At 40.3% G+C, this 15011-nt stretch overlaps 1 pseudogene; it reads left to right on the top strand.

Moving 5' to 3' along the window:
- LOC105451698 overlaps nucleotides 1-14715 on the top strand; it is a 46381-nt pseudogene extending 31666 nt beyond the window's left edge.
- The last annotated feature ends 296 nt before the right edge of the window (nucleotides 14716-15011 follow it).

The following is a 15011-nucleotide window of genomic DNA, read 5'->3' as shown; positions in this document are numbered from 1 at the left end:
AATTCACGGGCGCGCACTTTCGTGAGAAAATGGTAAATTTACGCACATCTCATGCAATATTGCGACTTAATAAAGTAAGGGGGGAGGAAAGAGATGGGGAGCGGGAGGGGGAGTAAATAAAATGCGGGCGACACAGGATCGTAAAAAGCACGCGGTCGCTCTCGCATCTTTATTCGACGTTCGGATAAGAAACTCGGGCAGAGGGCGAAGGAGGCGAAGAGCGCGAGATCGGGTGTGAGCGATCGTAAATTATCTTCCTACGTACGCTCGAGCTGTGTGCTTACACGTGCGGCCAAAATGTAACAGGCGTCGCGACATTGCAATTACAGGGCCAAGAACTGGAGATATAATATTTGATCAGAAGTAGCGAGAGCCCAACATGCAGTACCTCGTGCGCGCGCGCGCGCTCTCTCTTTCTCTCTCTGTTCGTGACGGGAAGCAATCACGGGGGTCTGGAGGGCTACGATTGCGCTCCTGTAACAATGGAGGTTTCTGGAGAACCGGCGTTTTTGGCGGAAGTTTCTTCGTTAAACCGATACACATCGGGACGCGGCATTGTCCTGATCCTGAAATGGTGATCGATCGCGACCCAGTGTCCGTGAACGGCGGTATCCGTAAAAGCCCGTAAAAAGGATGTTATACGAAGAGGCAAACACGTTTAATGTATTTTCTTGCGACCGACGTTCTTGAGACTGTTGTCAAAGCGGAGAAGATATATATCTGTCACTTGATGAAAGATCGGCCGCGTGTTTGATCGGCGCTGATCAGTGTGTCCGGTATATAGCGCATGCAATCGTTCCTCAAGTGAAAACGAACGGAATTAGACAGACATTTTCAGTTCTCTTTGGTAGAAAGATTCAAAGAAGGAGGAAATACTCCCTCTTGGAGATTGTAACAGTTTGATCAGATTAATTGTTACGAGATAATTTCTCCCATTTTAAGCAATCACCTTCCCTTCTCGCCTGCGCATCGAATTATCGTAACTATTTCGAACTAATCCCCGCGTACAGTTACCGGGAAATCCGTCTTACGCGCTCGCGAAAGCGATCGACGCGCCAATTCGTTAGCTGGCAATCGCGCAAATCGCCCCGGCAGTTCCACAAATCCCTTAAACAATATTGTAGAAACATCAAGTGTGCCATCCCGGTTATGCGTCGGCGTATATTTACCGATGATTTCCCGCGGATTTCCCGCGTCCGGCGAAATCACCGGGCTGGACGCGAGCGTAAACAAACGCGATAAATTGGCTGGTTAGCCGGGCAACACGGCCAACCGAAATACGAGCATAATGAAACGGTTTTCATTGGTCGTTGTTAACCAGCCGGGCATGCCTGTTGTACAGCGAGATTAAAAACAAAAACAAGCAACGCAGGGGGAAAAAGGAGGCAAGAAAAAGCGGGCGAATCACCACCGCTCCCTCGCTCCCTCGGCGAAATTGCAATACGTATACAACACACACACTCCCATTCTCCCTCGCTCTTTCTCTCTCTCTCTCTCTCACTTGCGCCACAACGTTCACCTCCCGTCTCGCAACCCGCGCCAACATTCCGTCTCTCCCGCCGTTGAACCGTTGCACTTTTGCGAGTTAATTAATGATCCTGCGGTAATTGATTATTCCGCTCGTTTCGACGGCCGCTCGCAAACGTACATTGGATTTATCGCGGTTATAAACTTGGCTTCTGCGTATCGTTTGAATGGGATATTACGGTCGTGTATATAGGAAAATAACGAATGGAGATAGCCGTCCACGTGATTAATCAGAGTGGTTCTTTTTATAAGGACTCGTGAGTTTGTGCGCGCAAACGGTCGCGGGTGAAAATTCGCGCTCCCGCGCTCGCGCGCGCTCGGGGGGGAAATACTCACGGTCGTTACTATCAACGGGAAGTATAGCTCTGAATTTATGCGCGCTAATTGGCCGCTTGAGCTTTAACATCCATGGATTTTCCAGCGCGCGGTCGCTGATTAATTATAGAAATTTGCAAAAATAAGCGCTAATTGTGCGGCATAAGTCGATATAATTCCCGACACTCGATAGATTCTGAGACCGTGCAAGTGGCAAAAGGTGAAATACAAACGCTTACATATAAACTTGGCACGTCGGTTTTGTATAAAGAACGTTATACGAAATAACAAGTCGCACTCTTTTCAAAATAGAAAATATCCATATTTTTTTATATTTACGCATTTCAAGTTTGCATGTAACTATTTTGAAAGTACGTTTTCATGTTTTTCAAGCCGTAACACGTACGTATGAATAATGGACATGTGCAGAGCTGCAGTCATTCTTGAAATAAGTGTATTTAATATTTCTACAAATAATTACTTTTTACCTACAATAAAATGTGTATCTTGATGAAGAATTTTTATTTTTTAGTGAAGAGAAAAACGCGGTGCGCTTGTCTTGTTTTTTTCGAAAGCGCAAAAGAATATTCCATTTTTTAAATTAGATCACCAGCGAAATGTTCAATCTCACTGGGGAAAATAAGGGCGACAGTTGCGGTGAGAGCGTAGCGTTGCGAATACTAAATCCTGATTCAACCGCATTTATTTACGCAATGACTGTTTTGACTGCGAGGAGGGGCGAGAGGTATGGGACTGCGGTGCGCGCGGCATCCGTCCGCCCCGTACTTTCTAGACCGAATTGTGCCAAGTGCCTACGCATGCATTCGCCGGCCTGTATATATATGTAGTTTCTATCTTGTTTCGGGTATATGTATCACTACGGTCATGACTAGCAACGTCATCCGGTATACGGGGTGGCGCGTGGCGCGCGCGTATTTGCCGCCATTTACACGGATCTCGTCGGCGAATGAGGAGGATAATAAAAGCGATTTCCGAGGGGTACAAATCGACCGGATGGCGGATGCGGATCACGTGCAATTGTCCCTGATACATCCCCGCAGAAATAATACGATTACGGAGACAACCGAATGGGAATGGTATTACTAGCGAGACACCCCGTACAAGCGCAGACACATATCTGTATATGCATAGCTTGCTGGCTGCCATGGAAATACCTCGCTAAGGATAGTTCCGTCGTGGGAACGAGGAAATTCCGGATCTGTTGTCAGAAACGGAACATTCGATATATATATGTTGAAATGTTAAACATGTAAACATTACGCGGTATTATCTTGTATTTACTGGGCATACGAGCTATCACGGAAAATTATCCATTTTGACAGTTTCGCCGGAAACATAGAAAGGGGAGGGCCGAGGCGAACGTTGAATTAATTTTGACACGCGGCGGACTGCAAAATTTCGACAAAAAGTCATCTTTCACGTGTTGCAATAAACTTTTCGGACTTACGTGCAGCAGCGTCGCGCTCTATTTTGTGTTTTTATAAATTCAATGTACGCGCGCGCGTAAAAATCTAAAAAAATCTAATTTTTTGCCCGGTGTGCGAATTGCAATGGACAGGAGGGCCGAAACGGTCGAAATGTACGATAATGCCGGGTCTGTCACGCCGTTAACGATACGAGCCCGTCATGGAAATGTTTAAATGGAAGCTTATGGATGGGACCGTAGTAGTTTGCAAAACGGATAGCAAATTGCGAAGTCAGGTTTAGCAAGCCAGATTGCCAGCGCAATCAGGGCCTCGCGCTTCTTCCGTTTCACATCAAGTGTCTCGCGCACACAATAGCATTCTCTGACATTCCATTCACATGGAAATAGAGGAATCGCTTTATATTGTTGACGCGGTTTCAATCAATGAGATGATTATTTTTAATTTACTTTTGTTCTAAATATTCACGGGTTTTCATAACAAAAATCGGGTCGCCAATGAGTGACGCGGGTAGTCTCGCTGAATCTTTCACACCGTGAACAAATATTACTATTGCGCGCTAATTAGACGTTAAAAAAAATTATTCCATGTTGCACGCTTGTTTAATACATAAATAAATGCGCGGCTTGCTCAAGTGTAATGAATCTTAAAGAGTTGAATATACGTTTAATAATCGGTAAATCCATTTATAGCGCCGTGCAGTAAAAATTAACTGAATCCGGGGCAATTATTACGCGCAATTTGAACTAATTATTAGCGCGTTTAAGTCAATGAAGTGATTTATTTATCTCGACGATAAAATATTAATCTTGAGATGCGGGAGATTTCTCTCGCGGGAACAGAGCGCCGGGCATTGTCTTATAAAGTACTGCCACGCGATCCGGAGCGCGAGTTCACTCTCGGTCGGTTCTTCAAAATAGATTGTCCCATTCGCGTTGTCCATTTAACCTGTTACTAACTTACCAACGCCCGAGGACGAACGGGATACAAGTTCGGGAAAGTACCAACGCGAAACTTGGAATATCTTCGCTTGAAAAGCTTCTCGCTTGATTACACCTCTCATGCCAAACACGAACGAACATTGTTGCTTATAATTTGCAATAATCTCGTGTCCACAAATAACATGATGGCAATGACGGTAGAAAAGCTAATAATGATCTTTTTTAAAATCTATATTATTTCTCTCTAAAATTGATGCGAATGACATTGTAAATAATAAATTCATGTACAAAATGTATAACATTGTTACAAATACTATAATAATCTGTATTTCAAAGTTTATTTATTCTTGGGAACCTTATTGTTCTATTATAAAGAGTCTGGAAATTACCAAACAATATTTTAGAAACTAAATTTTATACGTTTCCAAGTTTATACAAACTTCTGCATTTTACAAGTAAAAGGTGCAAATAACAACACTTTATTGCTGTTAAATTTTAAGCTGAGGATTACCCGCTTTTGTGGAATGTTGAATTAAAACTTACAAGAATATACGTATAATAGAGTTACTCTTAAAATAATCGAATATAACATAACATTTTATCCCAAAATATTACAATTTTTAAACAACTTCAAATATAATTATCAAACTGTTTAATCTGATTACAATTATTTTTGGACATTTTTGAGCTTAATTACTTATAAAAAGTTATATTTTTTAATTACTAAAGATTCTATTCTGATCAAATGTTTTTATCCCTCTTTCTTTCCTTTTTTTTTGCTCTATTAAAGACGAATACTTTTTGATAATTTCACGAAGTAATATAATAATATATTCTCATAATTTATATTCACGTGCTTATATTCACCTCGCATTACGACACCTCTTTCCGACAAGCCACTAGATAAATAGACTTTGTCTCCATAAAACAAACATTTGTACGCGGATTTAACCGTGAAATCTGAGAGCGATGAACTCAATGCAATTTACCGTTAATTGCCGCAAGCCTCGCTCGACGAGCTTGATAATTCCGGCTTAAATGTTTTAACGTGGATAGTACCCACTCAGCTTGACGACAAATCAGAAATTAAAGCTGCAGACATTTTTGGTAAATTTATTATGTTCGTTACGACAAACACTGAGCGTAGAGATGTATCGCGGCTCGATTGAAACATTCGTTAAGGATTCAATGGCACGGAAGCGTGAATGCAATTAACTGCACGCCATGCAATCAAATATAGAAGCAGAATTAACCGGGCGCATGAGTCAACGGGACAAGGAAATACAGAGAAGAAAAGGGAATAATTATGTGCATTGTTATTTGAGTTATTTCAACTAAAGTTATTAAAAAAAACGTATAAAAGCATATGAATAAATTAAAAAAGATATATTCATCTTTATTCGTTACGAAACAGCATTCGCGTTGTAACGATAGAAAATTGAAGTATTAGTTAAATCATTCGTCTCATAGCTATTCAAAGAATAAGTTTTTATTGTAGAAAATTTTATTTTATTGCAATGCGCTGTTTTACAAATTGATTACAAATTGATCTGTACAGAAGAATCAGAAGATAACTTCTCCATTAAAATCATGTTTATATCCGACAGTGATTAAAAATTTTAAGTGGCTAATATAAAATAAGAAATACATATACATTGAATGCTCATTGAAACAATAATAAAAATATAAATGCCTGCGTATACATTCGAGATAATATTTAGACTGCTGTGTTTTTCTTTCCATTTCTAACAATTTATATACAAGTTTCGAAAATATACCTTGGAGAGAACGGAGATTACCGAAGACCAATCGATTAATTAGAATTTCCAGATAGTTTCGAGCATCGAATGGAGTCAGGGAATGGGAGAGGCTCATTTATTTTAATTATACATACGCTCGTTAATGTATCTTACGGCAGTACAGGCGAACGGAGATTATCGAGCTATCGACACTTCAATGTGCCCCCAGTACCTTGCGTGAGCACAGTGTGGACAGTAAAATGGAAAGAATTACTCTGCGTTATATATATATATATATATATACATATATGTATATATATACTTAGACAATGAATAAAAGATAAAGGCAAAGGAAACTGAACACAGCGACATATAAACTGCTATAACAATAACAGATTAAAAAGTCGCAAAATTTCACGTTTTTATATACACATACATACTTTATTGTATATTTTGTAATTTCCTTTTTGTTATTCACATTTTGATTTTGTTATTTGTTATAATTAATTTAAGTATATAGATATAATGTATATAATACATATTGGTTGGAATACACAAATTTTCTTTTTTTTTTTAAGGATAACTTTTAATGAATGTTAAAATTGTGAAGTATAACTGTAATGCTTTATTCAAAAAGGATAGAAAAACAAAGTTGCTTGAAAAATGACAGAAAGTAGTCGAGAAAAATGATCACATGTAACGCTAATAAAGTTTTGGATTTACACAAAACTTATCTGTAAATTCCTTTATAAAAAAAACGAAGTTTTTTTTATTTAACTATATATAAAGTACTGCAAGCCACAACGTACATTTTTTAAACATTAATATTGTTTAAATATTATTTTAAACTTCAAGTGCATTCAACATAAAAAAACTTTTCTTTACATCATGCGAGATTATTATCAACATTAGAAGGCATTAAAATAATATTTAGATGCAAAAAGTCCGTGTAACTGCAGAGTTTATAACTAGCGGTAGCTCGGTAAATGTGGTACTTTAGATCATGGATGAACTTAAAGCTCTTCGTGTGGTCAGCGACCTGTCTTTTCGCAACAACTATTCGCTGTTTTATAGCGAATCCCAGGGTCCCGACGAACGAGCGTCTCGTGTCTCAAATTCGTCGATTGCTAGACGGGAGTAAGTTTCAAAACTCGGGACGCTTTAATCGCAAAACGTTCCAGCGTTTTTCTCGCGTAACAGTGAAGTTGCAAAAACTCCTTACACTGTGAAACAGTTTCTGAAGAAAATCTTGAAGCGCAAACTTTTCACCAAAACTGCCCGTGCACCACTGCACCGCCAAAACTCTACCCCGATTTTTCGGATCACTTTAGAAAGACCAAGAAATAAAAGAGCAAGCCAACAAACACAAGTGAGTTCAGGATCGATTATTATATTCATTAAGATACATTGCTATTTAACGACATGAAATTACGATTTATGACATGATCTTTTCGTTTCTTATATCCATAACCCTTTATATTTCTATATCTTGTTTGGAGAGACTATTTTTTTATCAACTGTCGTTCGCGTTGTCTTTATTCCGAATAAAACGATATGCAACGTTAATAGAAAAAATTATGTAATATTCGTTTTGCATAAAATCAATAAAATTCGATATCTATTTTATTGCGTGTATACAAAAATATTATTTATACAAATATATTATTTAATATCAAAATATTATGTTTGTTTTGTGATGGAGCACGAATTATAGCACATTGAATATTTTACAATAAGTAGCTTGTATATATTTAGAGTACAGAAATTTTAAAGAACCGTTTTATCGATGAGTACATCTTTAATCTGACACATAATCATACTGCAGCAGCCAGGTGGCGAAAACGATGCACAACGCTATCGCGAAATAATATGCAAATCAACTAGCAGGCTGACGTACGCTCGCAATGCGCCAGAGCGTTGCGGAAATTACTGATGAAAATCCCACTTGAAACCTAATTAATAATTACGGCATGATTGGATTGTCGCGAAAATCCAGAAAACATCGACCGCGGCATAATGCGTCATATATCTTGGTAACCTAAATTATAAAGACGTATCATGTACTTTTTATTTCCAGTTGCTTGTAGCAGCAAGCATGCTGTTCATAGCTGCTACAAGCTGCTACTATTAAGGAAACACTGTTTCTTTATTCCCTAAATTTCATAGAATGATTTTGCCAATATATTAAAGTGATTGCGATTGTCACTCTAATTTGAGTGCGGACCACAGATTTCTATATATATTCTTTTGTATATTCTACAGAAATCTATGGTACGGACGCTCATAAAAAGATCAACTGACAAAATGATTACAGAGTGAAATTTCCCATTTAAAAGTATAAAGTGACAATTCATTTCTATGGATACTGATCTCCACATTCAAAAAAGGGTATTTTTATTCAAAAATGTGTGGAGTAAAATTTCACATCAATTATAGAATACAATTTCACTTTTTGTTACACTTAATGTATTTGAATTGTTTTGGTTCATTTTTCACTCGTCGAGTTTTACAGAGTAATATTTAAAAAAACATCGCCGCGTTTTGCTTCGCGAGACGTTGTCGCATAATTCAAATCAAATATCTGCACGAGATAAATGCAATCCCGTAGGGATTTGACTCACAAAACATGCGCATGATTGTTAGTCGCGAACGGAATCTGAAAGCGTGCGATATACCAATTGCACGTGGGCGTGCAGTGCCGCGGAATCGATTTGTGCGACGACGACGACGACGACATGATCTATTCGTTACAGCGCGACCTCCGGTTTCTAGATTCGCCAAGTTCTAGACTCACGAGTAATTGTCAAGTAATTATCCTCGAATAATTGGCGCTTAATAATCTGGCACCGTTTGTCGTCTAAATTGCCGTGCGCTTCATCGTAATACGGTAGTCAATTAATTCGACGCTAGTGATTCAGTCTTTATTGGTGCGAGCACAGTATCGGCAAAGAAACGTCCAATGTAAAAACGATGAATATTGTAAAAATATATTGACGACAAAAGAATAAATGTATTAATAGACATGCATATTAAAGAGATAAATTTATGTGAAAAAAGGGCTCCTCGAAATTCGAAAAAGGTAGAACGCATTTATAATTCAAGAAGAATAAAATTGCTAATTTTCTATATTATAGAAAATTAATGCTGATTTTTATAGTATCGGAACTTAGCCAATTACTAAATATATACTGTTTCATTTTAAATTCCTTTTTATTGAATTCATTTTTTATTTATGCTTATTAAAGTGCCACAACTGTTTCAACATTCCTGATAATTTTAAAATAGCATTCAGACTTTATATTCAGAATTTGGGATAAAGAAATTCAATATCAAATTCGATTTTCTATATTAAATTTAGTTAAGTCTTCTCCATATATTTTTCATTTTTAAGAAATATCGGGATAAGATATTTGTATTCCTCGAAAGATTCTTACGACGAATGTGTAATCGAGTAGTTGGAAACTCTTCTAAAATCCGTGGCATGCTCGGGCTTCATGGTGAAGCATCGCGGTCGGTGAACGGTGACGGGGAGGGGGGGAGAACGTTCCGGGGTGGAGGGCTCTGCATCGCATTTCTTTCCGAATGCCGGTGCACTCGAAAAAGACGCGGCGTTTAAAACGTCGGACATTTTCGAGAGGAAAGTGCTCCAATGGCGTAGCGAAACGTTCCCGCGGCCATCTCTCGAGGAAGTTTGTTTTGACGAGAAGTCTGCGTCTGATGTCTCTCGCGTTACCCCTCGCGCGAAAACGCATCGTCGCGAGTCGGTTTATCGTCGCGCCACTGTTCCGCGGCGTCGTAGCGAATACTTTGCGAAATATCAGCCTGAGAAAATGCCCCGGGAAACGGTAGGAATAGTACGACCCCCCCTCCAGCCAGCCCTCGCCGATCCTACGCTGCTACGCTCCGCTCCCTAATTTCTGGGACGCGCGAGCCGCCTTCTTCTGTAAGTTATGTGTTCACGGACTCGCGCTCTTACCTTCTGCCACGGTGTGAAGGCATGTTAACGCCCACCGCGAAGTGTTTTCCATTTCGCCGGCTTCGCGAGAGTGAGCACGGGCATTAAAGTGCGATCAACTTGTAGATCATTGCCATTGTTATCGGCTAATTGAAATTGTTTACGCGAAGTCACTTACGTTGCCTCTTAGATGTAAAAAAATGTATATATATAAATTACACTCTCCAGCGATAGTAAAGTTTTCCTGCAATTTAGATTATTAATATTTAGATATAAGTGCATAACAATGTATTGCTATAACAGTGCATAACAATTTGAAAAATTTAGAAAAAGAGTAATCATTTTAAAAAATCAGCTCTTATACATTTCTTTATTAATGAAATTTGTTCCAGTATTATAAAATTGTGCAATGGTAGCAAATAAATAATAATTTTTTCCTCAATAAATATAATGTCTGCATCTAAATGTAATGCTTATCACTGATAACAGAGAATGCATTGCGAAGAGAAAAATCGGTTACTTTGACTTGGATTTACATTCCGCATAGAATCTCTAAAACGTGAGGATCTAATGAGCTTTCCGTCAGTTAAATTGGCTAATATAGGGGGAGCGTATGTAAAGCGGCTTGGGTGACAGGCTCAAAGTTAAAGCGCGTGTAATCGGTAATGGAAATAGCTATAATGCGCGTTATTAATAAAACTAATACCAGGTCTCTCACCGACGCGACATACATAACGAGCCCTCCCATACGGGATTGCAACGTGATTCGCGTACTCTATCGGCTTAAGGATTAACTCGTTTCAGTGTTCCAATACCCGGGGCATCAGGAGACCTGAAAATTCGTGCATAGCGCCAATAACGCGTCGATGGCGCGTTATGAATTTCCTGATACACCGGACTACCGGACCTGTGGATTAAACCGCGGGTTGACCATTGAAATGTCTACGATAAAATATTGTTCTTTCATGAATGAATAATTTAGAGTTTACAGACCAAAATCGATTCTTTAAAGCCAAAATGTGGCGTTGACATCTATTTTATCGGTTTTTACTACGCACTGACGTCGTTTCTTTTAAAGACAAATTATATTTGTCTTCTCATAGAAGAACAAATAAGATTTTTTTCACGACGTGATATCTCTGAATGTGTCGTCAACATCAAAGAATCTTTTTCGCAATAATATCACTTAGTAGATATTAAAATTATTTTTTTACAGCACGCAGGTATTACCCGTATTAAGAATAATTTATTTGCACATCTAATTCATTTGCGAGTAATTGCACCTTAAATTTTATAGCTACAGAGATAATTTTGTATATTACATTTTATGTAATTTACAAGACTCCATTGCGCAATCACAGACATCCAAATGAATTGATCAAATCGAAGTTTGGACATACACGCGTGGGATACGGTAGTCATATAGATTAAATCGATACCGTGGAATATCTGCAATTTTCAAGAGCATTTAACTGGGAATTAGGCGGCACGGTCAATAAACGCGACGGACCGCAGATGAGTGGAGCCTTTGCTTACCGTTACATATGTCATGCACGAGTGTGGCCGCCCTTGTGTGACGATGTGACGAAGTGTTTTCGGGCGAGAAAGTTTCCCCGAACTTTCGTCGAAGAGAGAAGCGTCAGGATGGCGAACACGGGACACGGGCATACGACATGACTGCCAGGCTCATTCCGCACTTCGCCGATGTGTCCGCGGACAAGTTCGAATTAGCAAGTGCGCCAACTTGCGGAATGCCGATTGGTGGTCGTTCGCTCCACTGCACGCCTCCCCAAGAGAGGAAGAGACCGGCGGCGTATAGAGGTATTCACGCCCGCGGAATTCGCGCCGGTCACGCCGAAAGAACAGGCTCTCGCCCTCCCAAGAACACGGGAAACTTCATCTCATCAAGCTGTGGGAATCCATCTCTGTTAAAGAAAAACATGAATCGTTAATGGGAAATCGAATCTTATCAACCTGGATAAAAATAACGAAAATTTTTGTAGCTGAAAATTCGATTTTGTTCATCAATATGCTTGTTCAAGAAGAACAGAAACCCCGAAATAAGTAACGAGTATATATACTTCCAAACTGTTGATTTTGAGAAAGTCACATTTTCAACACACAACGTATCTCGCTTTGCGTAACATTAAATCTCTAAAGGAAATGATTTTTAGTGGATAATAAGTATCTCTTTTGTGGAGACTAATACATTTCGAATTAATACATCATAATGCACAACGTTCGCATGACTTATCAAACTGACACCAATGTCACATTTTCAACACGAAATATTTCACTTTGCGTAACATTAAAATACCTTATCGTACCGCAAAATATCTTATCGATGTACGGGACGAAGACGACGTACGTGCATAGCGGAATACGGAAAAATCGTATAATTCATGGTCAAAGTACGGCGGCATTCATATTACGGCACGTGCATCGGACTGTCGGTATGCGGGCGCATCTTACGCGGAATTCGATGCAGGTATGCCGAGCAGGACGACCGTGTGACGCCAGAGCGGGTATAGGGTACCCCGGAGCTGTTGTCGAATCGACATAAAGGGGCCTCGCTATCGTGATCCCCTTCAGCTGCCAAATCCTGAGGACGATCCCACCTACGAGAGCCCCCAACACTCGAGGCTGTCTCGTGGCCATGAAAGCCATTGTAAATGGGACACTCTATTCCTCGATTGCGCTAATCGCCCTTCTCTTCGTCTTGCGGACATACGTACCCTGCAGTATTCGAGCGCGCAATAAACACGCAGACAGTTCAATACGAACATTCGCGCGCGCGCGATATCAACACCGCGTCTCTAGTTAATTCCCTATCGCCACTTAATGGTCCCTTCTCTTTATCGAAGACCGTAAGTCTCGAATGGGAATAATCATCTGTCTGTTGTACGTAAACGCGAACGTTAGCGACTAGCGTATAAAGCTTCGTAACGCGGGCGCAATAAAATTTAATATCCCTTTGCAATTGCGTAAGGATATTTTGCAGTTAGCGAGCGCACAGTTCTATACGATAATAACTAATGATTAGCAAGATGTTGAATTTCCGCGATGCTGTAAATTACATAATATAGAGATATATACATAATTACATAATAGAGAGATAAACAATAATGCTTCGGTTGAGGCAACCACATATGAAGATATTCTAACCAAATGTTATTTATCCTAAGCAATCTACGATTGTGACAACTGTACTCTGATGAGCATACCTTAACAGATGTATTCCAATATAACTTAAATTCACATGTATTTCTTTTCCAAACATAGAGAATATTGTTGTAACATTCACAGCAATTTTTTCTGTGTCTGAATAAAAGTATTCATTTTATAAAGAAAGTACAAGCGAAATTTAAAATACTATACGAATATGACATTCTCAACTCCTCTGTACACTCGTTGTATTTACATTTTTACGCAACGCTCGTAATTAATCTGACCTGCGAGTATTCGCGGGTATCTCGCAGCGCGCAAAAAGCAACGCGCACCGGCGTTTCCAGTTCACGTCCTTCGCGGCTCGTTTCATCTCGCGCAAATTTAATTCCGCTTTCGGTACCCTTTGGGTAAGGTTCCCGAACGCGATCTTGATGACATTAACCTGATGCGGTTAATTTAACGCACGACGCCGCGCGTAGCCGTTATTTTAGCCACCTGTAAAAGGCCAAGGTAATTTTATCAGTCTCCATCCTTTCTCAGGCCTCTCTCGTCTCTCTTTTACCACACTTGTACGTTACTTCCGACCGAAACGATCATGAAATGACGTCTAAATACAGAGAGGGAAAATTGTCATTTCCTTTATGGCGCGGCTTAGAAGCGGAAATGTAATAAAATGTTTCCGACAAATGAAGAAGGGACTTGATAGATTGGCGTATCGTAACATTCCTATGTTTTTACGAGAGAAACTACGTCGCCGCGGAGATTGTGAGACGGTAAGAGAGACAATATACAGCGTCTGACGCGAGGAAAGAGACAAAACAAAGGCGAAGACAAAGCGATGGGGGTATATTAAAGAAAAGAATGACAAAAGAGAAGTACAGCAGAACAGGGAAGTGAGTCTGGCGGGTGGAAGTTAAAGGGTGGAAAGAGAAACTGAATGGGGACAGGTTGCAAAACAAAGGATATTGCATCATATCTTGATGATGAGCGCACATCTCTCCTCTCTCTCTCTCTCCGCCCTCTCTCTCTTTCTTTCTCTCTTTCGGAAATAAAATATTCCCGAATCTTCAAATTACAGAGAACAAAGTTAAAAATGTACGATTATTTTTATATCACGTGGAGAAATAAATGTAGCGATAATCTGGAAAAGTTATAAAACAAAGATAAAAACGCATATCGGGAGATGGAAAAATAACTCGAAGCAAAACTAATAAATAGCAATATCGAGAGAGGGAGATAGATAGATAGATAGAGAGAGGGGAAAAAACGAAAGGATAGAAAAGAGCTTTGCGCTATAAAAGATTTCGCAGCATTGTTCCGCACTCTCGTCCACCGCCGTTGATTACGGCGTCACGTACAGCGATACGCGTAAAACATTCGCGCCCGCGGTACTCCAGGTTGGCGTGGCCGCGCTGTCGACGCTCCGATTTTACTGCCGCGAGAAATGCAGCGGCGCTCGATCGGATTCGATGGGTCGCATTGCCCGGATAGCTCAACTACGGCCGTCTGGATTTTGGGAATGCCGCGCCGGACCTAATCTCTGGCAGATCGAGCGGGGCTGGCTGGTGCAGGCCGTGCAGCGCGCGCGAGACCGTCCGCGAATCAAATCAATCGGTGACAAATAGACTGTGCGAGAGCGAACGAACGGGGCGAGCGAGCCGAGCGCGGGCCGAGGTCCCCTCGTCTTCGGGCGGTATAACGGTTGCTATCCGAGTCGTCGCGCTCGATCGCCGAACTTGATGGAATTTGATGGGGATTTTGCGCGGTAAACGAGGAGCGATTCCGCAAAACTCAATCTCGCTGCTTACACTCGTTTCGCGCGGCAGAGAGAGAGAGAGAGAGAGAGAGAGAGAGAGAGAGAGAGAAACTTCGAACGACCATTTTCTCCGGGTTAATTTCGTTTCTTCGACGTAATCTTACG

The sequence above is a fragment of the Wasmannia auropunctata genome, unplaced genomic scaffold (assembly GCF_000956235.1).
Source record: "Wasmannia auropunctata unplaced genomic scaffold, wasmannia.A_1.0 LD336047.1, whole genome shotgun sequence".
NCBI classification, from domain to species: domain Eukaryota; kingdom Metazoa; phylum Arthropoda; class Insecta; order Hymenoptera; family Formicidae; genus Wasmannia; species Wasmannia auropunctata.
The sequence above is the reverse complement of the archived record's forward strand: the minus strand, read 5'-3'. Positions and strand labels throughout refer to the sequence as shown.